The sequence below is a fragment of the Helianthus annuus genome, chromosome 8 (assembly GCF_002127325.2).
Source record: "Helianthus annuus cultivar XRQ/B chromosome 8, HanXRQr2.0-SUNRISE, whole genome shotgun sequence".
Lineage (NCBI taxonomy): Eukaryota > Viridiplantae > Streptophyta > Magnoliopsida > Asterales > Asteraceae > Helianthus > Helianthus annuus.
Genome location: NC_035440.2, coordinates 19,555,858 through 19,571,577, shown reverse-complemented (window position 1 = coordinate 19,571,577; position 15,720 = coordinate 19,555,858).

The window sequence follows — 15,720 nt, the reverse complement described above, 5'->3', positions numbered from 1 at the left end:
TATACCGTTAATTTGTTTGATAAACTCCGGTATGGTTCGAACATTATACCGTTCAATATTATATCGTATAAAATACTATACCGTTTTTTTTATAAACTCCGGTCCGATTCGAACATTATACCGTTTTATTTTATAAACTCTCATCGGCTTCGAACATTATACCGTTTCAATATTATATCGTTTGAAATATTATACCGTTTTTTGTGAACTTTGGTCTGGTTCGAATATTATACCGTTTCAATATTATATCGTTGAAAATGTTATACCGTTTAAAATACGATGTCATTTCAATTTTACCGTTTAAACATTATACCATTTAGTTTTATCGTTTCACAATATTATATCGTTACAGTTTTACGGCTTGAACAAATTATTATGAGATATAGGGGTGTGCATGGGTCGGTTTGGGTCGGTTTTGACCAAAAACCATAACCATAACCGCGATGTCGGTTATTGGATACCCATAACCATAACCGATCGGTTATGGTGGTTATGGTTATTCGGTTTTGATGGTTATAGCGGGTCGGTTATGGGTGGTTAACCGTGTATTTAGCTTAGCTAAAAATAGCTTAATTTTTTAACATGAAATAAATTGTTATTGCATATTTGTATGTATTAGTATATTATATAGTATTAAAAAAATACATATAATCTATAATATTAATACCAATGATTATCGAATATTCCAATAAAGTGATATGATACATTCCATAAATTCAAATGAACATTTAACCAAAACCACAAAATGATATGAAAAACCCATAAGTACTAAAAATCTTCGGTCAAAAACATCAAATATTAAAAATATGGTGAAAAGTCCTAAATTCTACAAAGATTTATTACATGTCGGTTCGGTTCGGTTATGGTGGGTATGGAAAAAATGATAACCATAACCGACCCGCTACTTTTGGTTTTCAAAAAAACCATTAATCGACCCACCGGTTTTTTATATGGTTCAGTTTTTTCGGTTCGGTTTTGTCGGTTAATTCGGTTATGGTTCGGTTAATTCGATTTTTTTGCACACCCCTATTGAGATATTATGTAATGCAAACAAACATCACGTAACCGAACAACATAACTACCACCGATATATATAGCATAAGTTTTTACATAGATAACAAAAGATAAACTACAAGTGAATACTAAATACAAAAATAAGAACACCAGACTAGTTAACCGGTGAAAAGTTTAAATACCGTTATCTTATCCCCAATCCATTATCTACTCAAAAAAAAAAAAAAAAAAAAAAAAAAAAAAAAAAACTACAAATGGAGCCATAGCCACTCAACCGTTTAAACTTTCAAGCCATTTGAGTCAGTTTTTTTGTATCTTCAACACAAATCCAGACTCTTGTCAGCGTTCGAACAACTCTGTCTTCTCAATCAGTCAAAACTAAACTGATTTTTACCTTAAATTTCATGACTTACAGCATTCACATCCAATCCATCAAATTGTGTGCGTTAAGTTTTTATAATGTAAAGAGTATAAAAAGTGGTTGTGAGTGGAGGAGAGAGAAAATGTTACTGTTCATCTGTATATTTGAGGGGACACTGTTCATCCCCTATAATTTTTTAATATATTTTGAAAGTGATTGTGAGTGAAGGAGAGAGAAAAAGGTAATGATAAAGGTATAAAAAATATTATTTAATTGAAAAGGAGAGAGAAAATGTAGTGTTTTTAGTGTAATTTAGGGTGAAAATATGGTGGAATGGATGTGATTTTGATGGCATACCGGCAGGTGTCGGGCATACCCGTTGTGATTTTCATGTATGCATATATAGGATTCGGTTCAATTGAGAACCACCACGAGTTGTGAGAACCATGAGAACTCCTACTTCACGCGCGAGTTGGGTCACTATTTTTTGCACAAATGTAGATGAAAATGTTAAAAAACACATCTATAAAAACAAAAAATAAATAAATTGTCGAGTCGGTAGTTACGTCCAATGTAAATTTTATTTACGCATGATGTAAATTTTCTTTACGACGATATAAATTTTTTTTACATCCCATGTAAATTGTTCATTGTTGTTTCAACTTTCATCGCTAGAATCGGAATATTAGTTTTTAGTATTATCTAAAATCGTGTGTGCACGCACATATTAAAAAAGTAGTGATAGTTTAAGCAATTGATAGGTAATAATAAAGAAGTTAAAATTACAAACAAAACAACTTGTACAAAAAGTATTTAAATATTTGTGAATCTTAATTTTACTTTCGTTTTTTATTGTTGTACGTAATAAAAATATTTTCATGTATGTATATATAGGATTCGGTTCAATTGAGAATCACCACGAGTTGTAAGAACCATGAGAACTCCTACTTCACACGCGAGTTGGGTCACTATTTTTTGCACAAATGTAGATGAAAATGTTAAAAACACATCTATAAAAACAAAAAAAATAAATAAATTGTCGAGTCGGTAGTTACATCCGATGTAAATTTTATTTACGCATGATGTAAATTTTCTTTACGACGATATAATTTTTTTTTACATCCCATGTAAATTGTTCATTGTTGTTTCCACTTTCATCGCTAGAATCGGAATATTAGTTTTTAGTATTATCTAAAATCGTGTGTGCACGCACATATTAAAAAAGTAGTGATAGTTTAAGCAATTGATAGGTAATAATAAAGAAGTTAAAATTACAAACAAAACAACTTGTACAAAAAGTATTTAAATATTTGTGAATCTTAATTTTACTTTCGTTTTTTATTGTTGTACGTAATAAAAATATTTCGATTATGTAATTTTTTATACACACTACTAGCTTATAACCTCGTGTATTACACGGGTTGAATAAATGAATTTTATATACCAAATAATAAAACATTATCTTTTTAAAAGCCTCTTTTATTGCACAGGTTGAAAAAATGTAACTTTATATATTAAATAATAAAATAAGTTATATCTATAAGAACCATATGTATTGTACGGGTTGAATAAATGTAATATTATATACCAGATAATAAAAAATATATCTTTAAAACCATTGTATTACACGGGTTGAATAAATGTAACATTGTTTACCAAATAATAAAAAAAGTTATATTTTTAAAAACCCTCGTGTATTACATGGGTTGAATAAATATGATTTTATATACCCAATAATAAAAAAAATATTTAAAAAAACTAACGATTTTTTTTATATTTAATGTAGGATAAGATTGAATATTAATCTTTATTTATTTAGTTAATATAAGATTGAAAAATCATATGATTGAATAGGTGGAAGGTTGTATTATGATAAATCGGTTAACCGTACTAAATGATAAAGATAATAGTGATTGTTGAACAAATTAATTAATCGAATTTAATATAAACATTTGTGATGTTAGGCGGATTTTTTTTTAATTATTTGAAAGTTAATATCAACTTTGGAATTCGTATGAATTCTTATTAGATTTGATTAAATATTATTGATAATAAAAATTTGTATTAGATTAGATTTTAGATTTGATTAAATATTATTAATAATAAGAATTTGTATTAATTTAGATTAAATAACCATGTGTATTACACAGATTAAATAAATGTAATTTTGTATACTAAATTTTGAAAAACCCGTGTATAATCGGGTTGAATAAATCAACCAAATAATAAAAATATTACATGCTTAAAAACCCCGTATGTTACACGTGTTGAATAGATCTAAAAAAGAGTTACATCTTTAAAAACAATGTGTATTACACATAATAAATAATGTAATTTTGTATATTAAATATTAAAAACATCGTATATTTAAAAAAACTCGTGTGTAGTCGGGTTGAAAATCTACCAATATCTTTTAAGAATACGTTAATCTGAATAAGAGTAATAAAAAATAAATGTTAATATTTGGTTAATGTTTAAGTTATTTTATAAATATGTAACCATTATATGTTGTTTCATCACAAATACATCCGTATGTTCATTATCCTTGATGAAACAATGGTTAACCGGGCAGGGTTAACACACTGGTCTCGTCAAGAAGGGTTAATCCCTTCCTCTCGGAGATCGCTGGCTGGGTCACCGGTGGATGATCTCCTGCACAAGGAAACAAACCGTGACTCGTAACAAGGAGGATGGGGTGGGGGGTGCTCCTTGTTACCACTCTCCGGCGTGAGAATCAGTAGTTTGCTTGAGAAGCAAAGCAAGATAATAGTAGTAGTTAGAGAGTTGTGAAGAGATACCTCAAACCTGGTTTGGGGTCGGTATTTATAGCCGAGGAGTGAAGGAGGAGATTGATGGATGGGCTGACGACGAGCTGCACCGTTGCAGGTGTGTCAGTCTCGCCGGCCGTGGGGGTTACGCCACGTCAGCCCATTGCTTTAATAGCTCTGACAGGGGACTGTCGTCGGCGCCACTTGCCTCGTGGTGTCAGCCACTTGCCTGGCGTGTCAGTCCACTTGTTGGATATGCAGGGTGCGGTGCGAGCCGCATCGCTGCATGCGGTAACGTCTGAAGTTACCGCGTCTCCTACTTGTGATCAAGAAATACGCGAGATGCGGTGTTGGCCGCATCATCGTATGTGGAGACTATTTGCTCGCTTCCCTTGTCGTGACGAAAATGGCCATATGATGCGGTGCCAGCCGCATCGATATGCTCATCTTCTTTCGTACTTGGGTCAAGCTATTCATCTTCGAACCGAATGGGTTCGAAGGATGTGACCGCATGGGTGCGGTTTGCTTACTGGTAGGGGTTTGTTTGATGCGGGTAATGGTCGTTTTGGGACCATACCCCTTCAAGTCCCCCCAGTCTAGTGTTGCTACCTTGTGCAAGTTGCATGTGGGAGGAGTACTGGACTTATGGTGTAGGAAGGTAGTGTGGCAGTCTGGAGAAAATTCTAGGCCAGATCAAACTGGTGATCTGGTAAAAAATCCGGCTATGCCTCTTCCGTACCGGTGAAGGGATTTCGCTTGATGCGAAATTCTCAGCCGTTGCATGTCATCAGGTGGGTTGCCACCTGTTGTTGTGTTGAAGGCCTGTTAGGGACCTTCATAGTAATGCTGCACAAACTTCGAACCAACCTCTTGGATGGTGGTTCGAAGGTTTGCACATGTTTCGAACCTCTTGGAGGTGGTTTCTTCTTCGAACCATTTGCCAGAATGGTGCACGAAGAAGAAAAGAAAACTTGTAAACCAACCTTTGCGGTCGGGTTTGAAGGTTTTGGATGTTGTGTTAGAACTTTGCTCAAGTTCTATGTTCAGCATCCTATGATGAGATGACCATCCCTTTTTTGTGGGGTGTTCATGTTCGTCTTGATAGCTCTCAAGTAACCGTACGTTCTTTGCGGTTACTTCGTTGCGTCATTGTTGGCCCTGTTTGGTCGAACAATGTGGATCTAAACTATGGGTAAATAAACATGGTCATAGGCAAGGGGATGCCCATCGTTGTTTATTCCATGCGATCCATTGGTAGGTAAGCAAAGTCCTAAGCAGACTTGTTACCGCGGTCCGTTGGCAGGTAAACAAAGTCATAGGCAGACTTGTTACCGCTGTTCGGACACTTGCTGCTTGATAAGTGCTTGTTTAGAGCACGTATCTGCGTTCTTTCTGGAGCCACTTTCCTTCACGCTCCAATACCGAGTTTATAACGAGGTAGCCTCGTTCGGTGATGTGGAGTGAGCTTTGCTCTTCCGTAGCAACCACTCTGCGGAAGCTATGGTTATGTCTGTAGCTCTTCATGGGTGTCTGCGATGTTGCAGTCCCATATTCGCTCAAAGTGTGCTTGTTGCACGGATGTAACTCTTGAAGGTTCAGGAGTCAGGGCTGCTGATGTGCGGGCGCGTAGATTCCGTTCCTTCTTTTTTCTGAAGAAGTTGTTCATGCACCCTCTGTGGTTGTGAACCGGACAGGAGGGATTTGAAGCTTGAAGAAAAGGAAGGCAATGCGCTTTGCCTGTTCCTGAGATGCGGTTCAGTCCAAAGAACAACACTGGTTCTGAGCATCTGACACATCTGAATGGGTTCATGTGTGTCACTTCCGCATATTTCACGTGTGCTCGTGAGTGATGCGGAAAAGGTAATATATCCCTTTATAGTATAGATAGATATATTTCTACCTATTTTTTAGGGTATATAAAAATAGGTAGAAATATATCTATCTATACTATAAAGGGATATATTACCTTTTCCGCATCACTCACGAGCACACGTGAAATATGCGGAAGTGACACACATGAACCCATTCAGATGTGTCAGATGCTCAGAACCAGTGTTGTTCTTTGGACTGAACCGCATCTCAGGAACAGGCAAAGCGCATTGCCTTCCTTTTCTTCAAGCTTCAAATCCCTCCTGTCCGGTTCACAACCACAGAGGGTGCATGAACAACTTCTTCAGAAAAAAGAAGGAACGGAATCTACGCGCCCGCACATCAGCAGCCCTGACTCCTGAACCTTCAAGAGTTACATCCGTGCAACAAGCACACTTTGAGCGAATATGGGACTGCAACATCGCAGACACCCATGAAGAGCTACAGACATAACCATAGCTTCCGCAGAGTGGTTGCTACGGAAGAGCAAAGCTCACTCCACATCACCGAACGAGGCTACCTCGTTATAAACTCGGTATTGGAGCGTGAAGGAAAGTGGCTCCAGAAAGAACGCAGATACGTGCTCTAAACAAGCACTTATCAAGCAGCAAGTGTCCGAACAGCGGTAACAAGTCTGCCTATGACTTTGTTTACCTGCCAACGGACCGCGGTAACAAGTCTGCTTAGGACTTTGCTTACCTACCAATGGATCGCATGGAATAAACAACGATGGGCATCCCCTTGCCTATGACCATGTTTATTTACCCATAGTTTAGATCCACATTGTTCGACCAAACAGGGCCAACAATGACGCAACGAAGTAACCGCAAAGAACGTACGGTTACTTGAGAGCTATCAAGACGAACATGAACACCCCACAAAAAAGGGATGGTCATCTCATCATAGGATGCTGAACATAGAACTTGAGCAAAGTTCTAACACAACATCCAAAACCTTCAAACCCGACCGCAAAGGTTGGTTTACAAGTTTTCTTTTCTTCTTCGTGCACCATTCTGGCAAATGGTTCGAAGAAGAAACCACCTCCAAGAGGTTCGAAACATGTGCAAACCTTCGAACCACCATCCAAGAGGTTGGTTCGAAGTTTGTGCAGCATTACTATGAAGGTCCCTAACAGGCCTTCAACACAACAACAGGTGGCAACCCACCTGATGACATGCAACGGCTGAGAATTTCGCATCAAGCGAAACCCCTTCACCGGTACGGAAGAGGCATAGCCGGATTTTTTACCAGATCACCAGTTTGATCTGGCCTAGAATTTTCTCCAGACTGCCACACTACCTTCCTACACCATAAGTCCAGTACTCCTCCCACGTGCAACTTGCACAAGGTAGCAACACTAGACTGGGGGGACTTGAAGGGGTATGGTCCCAAAACGACCATTACCCGCATCAAACAAACCCCTACCAGTAAGCAAACCGCACCCATGCGGTCACATCCTTCGAACCCATTCGGTTCGAAGATGAATAGCTTGACCCAAGTACGAAAGAAGATGAGCATATCGATGCGGCTGGCACCGCATCATATGGCCATTTTCGTCACGACAAGGGAAGCGAGCAAATAGTCTCCACATACGATGATGCGGCCAACACCGCATCTCGCGTATTTCTTGATCACAAGTAGGAGACGCGGTAACTTCAGACGTTACCGCATGCAGCGATGCGGCTCGCACCGCACCCTGCATATCCAACAAGTGGACTGACACGCCAGGCAAGTGGCTGACACCACGAGGCAAGTGGCGCCGACGACAGTCCCCTGTCAGAGCTATTAAAGCAATGGGCTGACGTGGCGTAACCCCCACGGCCGGCGAGACTGACACACCTGCAACGGTGCAGCTCGTCGTCAGCCCATCCATCAATCTCCTCCTTCACTCCTCGGCTATAAATACCGACCCCAAACCAGGTTTGAGGTATCTCTTCACAACTCTCTCACTACTACTACTATCTTGCTTTGCTTCCCAAGCAAACTACTGATTCTCACGCCGGAGAGTGGTAACAAGGAGCACCCCCCACCCCATCCTCCTTGTTACGAGTCACGGCTTGTTTCCTTGTGCAGGAGATCATCCACCGGTGACCCAGCCAGCGATCTCCGAGAGGAAGGGATTAACCCTTCTTGACGAGACCAGTGTGTTAACCCTGCCCGGTTAACCATTGTTTCATCAACTTGAAGGGTGGACTCTTGTTGGGACCGGGGGATTTGGGTTATCCGCATTGGTGTTTTGGTTATCAGTCATGATCTTGAGAGGGAGAGGGATGGATTAAAAAGTGCTAAGAGTAGCGGTGGGCGCCAATGATGAAACAATGGTTAACCGGGCAGGGTTAACACACTGGTCTCGTCAAGAAGGGTTAATCCCTTCCTCTCGGAGATCGCTGGCTGGGTCACCGGTGGATGATCTCCTGCACAAGGAAACAAACCGTGACTCGTAACAAGGAGGATGGGGTGGGGGGTGCTCCTTGTTACCACTCTCCGGCGTGAGAATCAGTAGTTTGCTTGAGAAGCAAAGCAAGATAATAGTAGTAGTTAGAGAGTTGTGAAGAGATACCTCAAACCTGGTTTGGGGTCGGTATTTATAGCCGAGGAGTGAAGGAGGAGATTGATGGATGGGCTGACGACGAGCTGCACCGTTGCAGGTGTGTCAGTCTCGCCGGCCGTGGGGGTTACGCCACGTCAGCCCATTGCTTTAATAGCTCTGACAGGGGACTGTCGTCGGCGCCACTTGCCTCGTGGTGTCAGCCACTTGCCTGGCGTGTCAGTCCACTTGTTGGATATGCAGGGTGCGGTGCGAGCCGCATCGCTGCATGCGGTAACGTCTGAAGTTACCGCGTCTCCTACTTGTGATCAAGAAATACGCGAGATGCGGTGTTGGCCGCATCATCGTATGTGGAGACTATTTGCTCGCTTCCCTTGTCGTGACGAAAATGGCCATATGATGCGGTGCCAGCCGCATCGATATGCTCATCTTCTTTCGTACTTGGGTCAAGCTATTCATCTTCGAACCGAATGGGTTCGAAGGATGTGACCGCATGGGTGCGGTTTGCTTACTGGTAGGGGTTTGTTTGATGCGGGTAATGGTCGTTTTGGGACCATACCCCTTCAATCCTTAATACATTTAAAATTGATTAAGTTTCTAATGTCAAAGAAAAAAGTTATTAAGTCTTCTAATTGTTGAAATTAATAAAATAGTATGATATTATCGGTAAACTTAATTTTTAACTGAACATGAATATAAATCATCCCAAATATCTTTTACGAATTTTAAATTTAATATTATCAATAATCGACTTTTCCTCATAGAGCGGAATGTGTCCCTCAAGTGGTTTATATTTAAAGTAGATAAGATTAAATATTAATCTTTATTTATTTAGTTAATATAAGATTGAAAAATCATATGATTGAATAGGTGGAAGGTTGTATTATGATAAATCGGTTAACCGTACTGAATGATAAAGATAATAGTGATTGTTGAACAAATTAATGAATCGTATTTAATATAAACATTTGTGATGTTAGGCGGATTTTTTTTAATTATTTGAAAGTTAATATTAACTTTGGAATTCGTATGAATTCTTATTAGATTTGATTAAATATTATTGATAATAAAAATTTGTATTAGATTAGATTTTAGATTTGATTAAATATTATTAGTAATAAGAATTTGTATTAATTTAGATTAAATATTACTTTTTTTAATATTATTAATAATTTTAATCAATTAAATGAGAGAATGACAAGTGTCATAAAACAGATTTCTTTTATTATATAGTATAAATTATATTTTTGTTTTTTTATTACATAACCTCATATAACATATGGGTTTATAAACTAGTTCACTTAATATTAGTTTTGTATCTAAGTTAATCCATGTTTTCGTATTTTAATTTGTTTTATGTGATGGTTCTTTTTTTTCTTTTATTAATTTAGGTGACCATTTTAAGTATTTTTTAACGGTTTAAATTACATCAAGATCGTTTTTGACGGGACTTGAACTCTTGATCTTAATAGGAACACTAAATTAACTCAAATGACTTCGCCAATTAGATTCGAACAGTCCATCCTTCATTTTATAGACTAACAAAAACCGATAAAATCATTTGACCCTCTTTATAACAAACCCACAAATACGTGAAAGGATTAGTTACTTTTTTTGTCAGGTTTTGCAAAAATTCAAAGCATGTGGAATCAAAATTCAAAGCTATGAGGGTGATGTTTTCAAAAGTAACATAGGACCCGTAACTTAAAATTGAAAGGATTTAAAACCATTTTTTATAAGTTGATGAATATATCATCTAGCTTTAAGGTGCAACAAAGTCAGATAAGTTTATATTTTTCAACTTTTAAAGTTTGATAGATAAACATCATCATTCTCTTATATTTACACAAGCTTATGTGTAGGTAGTAATTTTCCCAAAAGGTAGTTAAAATTTCGTTTCTTTACAACCTAGTTTATATACTATCATAATAATAAAATGTGACTTTAAAATATATCATATTTTTATGAAAATTAGGTCACAGAATAGTAACCAAGTTTTAAAAGTGTTCTAATTAGGTCATTCGTATCGTTTTTATCCCAATTAGATAACTTAACATTCAAATCGAGTCATGTCTTTTTCTCTATGTTTCAAGAAAAAAATGAAGAATAAGATATTGAAGTCGGATTATTTTAATATATGAAATTATATTTATTAAAAATAAAAACACTTTGATTACACTAAAAATTAAAAAAAAAAAACAAGTTACAATCCACGTCATCACTCGAAGTTAGCATCAAATAAAAGGGAAAAGAGAAACAAAAACTCACATCACCATGGTTATTTATGAAATAGATGAAAAAACCCTTAATTTTAATGAAAACTGAATGTTGAGTGTCCTGATTGGAACACTTTTGAAACTTGAGTGAACTAATTAGAACACTTTTAAAACTTGGTTACTATTTTACAAAGTTACCCCTAAATTTTATTAGTAAAGATGATAAAAGTTACAAAATTCTTAATGTGATCTGTGGAGGATTGCATTATTAAAATGAAAAATATTTCATATTTAATACTTAACTAGTGTTTATCTACCCGCGTTGCGGGACATGAGTCGTAAAACAGTGTAAGGTTGCAAGCAAACGTTAACTAAAATCGACAAAAAAATCTAAAGCAACAATGTTAATTTATGTTGTTACGTGACGTAACACGCAGGTAAAGACAAACGTGAACTTATACCACGACCCGGCGTAAAATGTAAACAAACTAAATGTGTACCAACACGATTGATTATACCGTTGGATTAAAGATATAATTTTAAAAGTGACAAATACCAATTATTTAACTAACTAATATTACTTTTTATAAATATAAAAAATTATTTAATATTTAAAAGTGATAAATACCCATAAAACTTCACTACTCTTCTGTGTAAAAGTAAAGAAAGAAGTAGCATATTCAATTAAGTTTCAAATCAAATAAAATAAGTAAAGAAGTGGCAGTTTTGTAGTTAAGTAACAAATAAAGGGTAAAGTAATTCCTGTAGCTAAGATGCTACTTGAAATGTTATTACCAAAGATTAAAATTTTAAATTTAAATTGTCAAAGATTAAAAAGGAAACAAAGATTAAAACTTTAAACTTAAATTGTCAAATATTAAAACTTTAAGGTTAAAAAAGAAAATTTTATTTTTTTTTAAAAAACTCCCAAAACTAAAGGTACAGCAACCTTAAACACAATTAAGTTGTTTATTTATAGGTTAATAATAATTTGATTTGTGGGGAATTGCATTATTAAAATGAAGAACATATTTCATATTTAATACGAACTAGTATTAAACCATCCCCGTGTTGCGGTGGGGGCGTAAAACCATGCCAAGTTGCACCAACGCTACACCACTGTCGGTGACCACCAACACCAGGAAACCTCGTAAAAACAAAATAAATAAAAAATAAAAAAATATCGAACGAAAAGCAAAGTAAAATCTTTGAACCACGTACGCCCATTGCAGCGTGTTAATGTGAAGAAAGTACACCGAAACGTAAAACATAGAAAAAAATAACTAAGATAGTCTAGGACCCGCGCGTTGCGACGAACTTGCCAAACAGGGAAAAATAGACGTGTTGCGACGGGCCTGTCAAACGGGAAAAAATTGACGAAAAAACGTTGAACCCCACACATACGTTGCGGCGTGTTAACTTGCAAAATATAGAACGAAACGTAAAACGAAAAACTTACAAAAAGATGAAAAGTATGGGGTATTAAAGTGAAAAATCAATTTTTTTAAAACTATTTATGCTAAGGGCACAACTCTATTAAAAACAAAAGTGTTGCTTATTTATTATTTACTATGGTTTTTTAAAACCATCATACAAACTTCAATACATATAGTACAAACAACAATGCCAAAAATTGTTACAAATTTATAGTATATATTATATAATAGTTGAAGTGAAATAAAAACGATGTTATATAATAACTAGATGAATTCAAGTCCCATCTTCTATTAAAGTAATAATCTTTTTTTGAGAATGGGTATATTATACATTTATACGTGTATAATATAATATGAATCTACAATATGTAAGTCCTTTGTTCTACAAACCTTAACGACATCGTGATACGTTTTATCTAAGACTTGAATTTATAACCAGGTTTTCGTTTAATAGTAAAACTTAGATTAAAAATATTTTGAAAATTTAACATTCTGCAAATTTAATGACCAAAAATATACATTTGATGTTATAAGATATGTTTTTAAATGTTTAATATGTAAATTTACACAATAATATTTGAGTTTTTGATAGTTTATTATTGTGTATGAGACAAGAAATAATTGACAATCAAAGGCATGTGACCTTCACATGCCCAGTTTTGTATGGCCAATTATAAATATTAGTTTTCTTAAATTCAAAAGAGCCTTTTTTTTAGCGATAGTCTTTAAAATAAAAATTAACTTTTCGATTTTTTCTGTAACATAAATATGCATATTTATATAATTATAGTTTTAAATTTTGATGATGTATTCATGGTCTTTAAACAAATTAATAAAAAAAATATCAAGCAAATGAATAAAACTGTTTTTATTGTTTTACGATTTTAAATAGATTTGTGAATCTTATCATTTGTTGTGATATCTTCACAAAATAATATTTTATAGGTTTTGGTTAACGTATAAGAGGGATTTTCTGTGTGAAACATACGCGACAATCTGGGCTTGACAAGTAAGTTTCTTTTTTAATTTAGGGAGATGTACTATGGTCTTTTCTCACATAAATCTACTTCACCCCCTGATTTTCGAAAGACTATAATTTTATCATACGATAATAATTTTAAAAAAATTGCACCGCATTAACGAACATTTTACTCTTTTTAATTTGAGTATGCCATTGCTATAGTTTTCTTAATTTTTAAAATTTCGTTTTACAAGCAATAAAGTTACGAGATTTGTGTAACGTTACTGTTGGTGCATATTTCGTACGTCTGCCACTGTGCGAATAGTTAGATAGAGCGTGTGTTGAATATTGTATAGAATAGAGAAGTTGGACAGGTTTTGTAATTGTCAAAGCGAATCCGATCGGATGGCTCATAGTGTGAGTTGTGTCTAAATAGGGGCATAGGGTTCCCATTTGGACAAACTTTTGGTTCTCAGAGGGGAAATGTTGTCCAACTGGTCTCGTGGTGCTGTAATCGTTGAATAATCAATAGAGACCAGATTGAAATTGACTGCTCGGTGTCGTATTCTGTTTCTACTCCTTTCTTAGTCGTAATAATCGCACCGAACACGTCGTTTCGGGACCGAAGCTCCGTCAAACTCACCGGATCTTGGAATCAGCAGTTACGTGATTATGTTCCAGTACGTAATACGTACCATATATGCAAGTAATAACAAATGCCCATTGTGACTCTACATTTGTAATCATGTACCATATGTAACAAGTGTAATATCATTTGATTATGTATCAGTACGGAATTACGTTATTATAATTTTTTGGTTATATAATGTTTTTTACTAAAGTTATGCTTATTACGTGATTATACATTCAATATAATGAGAACTTAATTATTTTAATACTATTACGTGATTAGATATGTAATATAAATCGTTACATGATTATAAATGTACTATTACATTGGACATTTATTACTACTTTGCAGATTATTACATTGAGTATTTGTTACTGCTTTTGCATACATGGTATGTAATTTTAGATTTAGATATACATTTAATATTTGGTATGCGATTTAGGTATTTACTGATCATTTTGTGACGTGATTATAGATGTAGTGTTACATTGAGAACATGTTACTGCTTGCACATATGGTACATGATTTAGGTATTCTTTGATTATGTTCCAGTACGTGATTATATTGTACTGGAACATAATCACGTGACCTTACAGAATCACGTAACTTTTTAGCTTGTAAAATATATATATTTTTTTAAAATTAAGAAAATTTTAGTAATAACATATACTCAAATTAAAGAGAATAAAATGTTCGTTAATAAGGTGTAGTTTTTTTTATATATAAATACTATTGTATAAAAAGTTATAGACGTTTGAAAATCAAATGGTCGGAGTAGTTCACGCAAGAAAACACCATAATACCAATTGCTTTTTGTTTTTTAACTAGAATTGAGACCCGCCGCAATGCGGCGGGGATTTTTTAGTTATGACTAAGTCGATCTAGGACTCGCACATTATGTTAAACCTGTCAAACGGGAAAAATAGACGATGTAAAAACATTCACCCACACACGCATGTTGCGTCATATTAACTCGCAAAATTTAGAACGAAACGTAAAAAAGTTAAACAAAAGACGCACGTTGCGATGTGTTAAGGCACAAAATTTAGAACCAAACATAAAGCGAAAAATTTGTGGAAAATGAAAACTGTAAAGGACCAAAGTTGAAAGTAAAAAAATTTGTGAGGGTAGATTGCAAAAGATAAAAAGTTTTGGGTTAAAAGTAAAAAAACCAAATAGTTTCAGATTAAAAGTAATTTATGAAATACTTTTGGGTGAAAAGTAAAAAAAAATCATTTTTTTTGGAAACTCCCAAAGCCAAGGTTACGACACCCAGATGCATAACGATTTTTTCTTTGGAAAACCCCCAAAGCACACGCCGCGTTGCGACGGGGCGTAAAACGGTGTCAAATAGTACTAATGGCACACAACCGTTATCGACCACCAACACTGACTCGACCTAGGGTTTGCGTGTTGCGACGAACCTGTCAAACATGGAAAAATAGAGGTAAAAACGTTGAACCACACATGTACGTTGCGCCGTATTAACTTGCAAAATTTGAAACAAAACATAAAAAAGTTGAACCACACTTGTACGTTGCGTCGTATTAACTCGAAAAATTAAGAACTATACGTAAAACGAAAATTTGCCAAAGATGAAAAGTATAAGTGACAAAAGTTGTGAAGTTAAATTGCAAATAATGAAAAGTTTTGGGTTAAAGTTAAAAAAAACAAATTATGTAGAGTTAAAATTGCAAAAGTTAAAAACCTTTGGATTAAAATTAAAAAAGAAAGTTTTTTTTTTTTGAAAAACTCACAAAGCACATGTTACAAGTTGTTATGCACAAAAAGTTTGCTTATTTATATAGGTTTTAATTTTAATTATAGAAACTTTTTAAATTATGTAATTGCCACTTCATGATTTAGAACTTTTGACCTTGGTAAATCAATGATAAAAAATGTCACGTACACGGTAC